The sequence below is a fragment of the Geospiza fortis genome, unplaced genomic scaffold (genome assembly GCF_000277835.1).
Source record: "Geospiza fortis unplaced genomic scaffold, GeoFor_1.0 scaffold11, whole genome shotgun sequence".
In the NCBI taxonomy this organism is placed as follows: Eukaryota; Metazoa; Chordata; class Aves; order Passeriformes; family Thraupidae; genus Geospiza; species Geospiza fortis.
The window spans coordinates 15,048,667-15,048,944 of NW_005054304.1; the positions used below are offsets into that span (position 1 = coordinate 15,048,667).

Consider the following 278-nt stretch of genomic DNA (forward strand, 5'->3'; position numbering starts at 1 on the left):
GGGCAACCCCGCCAAGAAGAAGCGGAAACGCTGCGGGGTGTGCGTACCCTGCAAGCGGCTCATCAACTGTGGAGTCTGCAGCAGTTGCAGGAACCGCAAAACGGGACACCAGATCTGCAAATTTAGGAAATGCGAAGAGCTTAAGAAAAAACCGGGCACTTCGTTAGAGGTCAGAGGAGATGATTTCTTTTTCCCCAGCCTCCCGCCGTCCCTCCTCAACCCCCTGCCCCCGCCCCTCCAGTGCTTCTTGTCTAGCTTCAAGATGCAGCATCCCTTCT

The 278-nt window shown here is 56.1% G+C and overlaps 2 long non-coding RNA genes across 2 annotated transcripts in view; both read left to right on the plus strand.

Annotated features, from left to right (window-relative positions):
- LOC115949526 overlaps window positions 1–278 on the plus strand; it is a 161,118-nt gene that overhangs the window by 45,982 nt on the left and 114,858 nt on the right. The gene's annotated exons all lie outside the window — the stretch shown is intronic.
- Window positions 1–278, plus strand: part of LOC115949525 — a 21,220-nt gene continuing 20,942 nt past the window's right edge. Inside the window, exon 1 of the long non-coding RNA XR_004082970.1 lies at window positions 1–169. This is a non-coding gene — a long non-coding RNA (uncharacterized LOC115949525). The remainder of the gene's footprint in view (window positions 170–278) is intronic.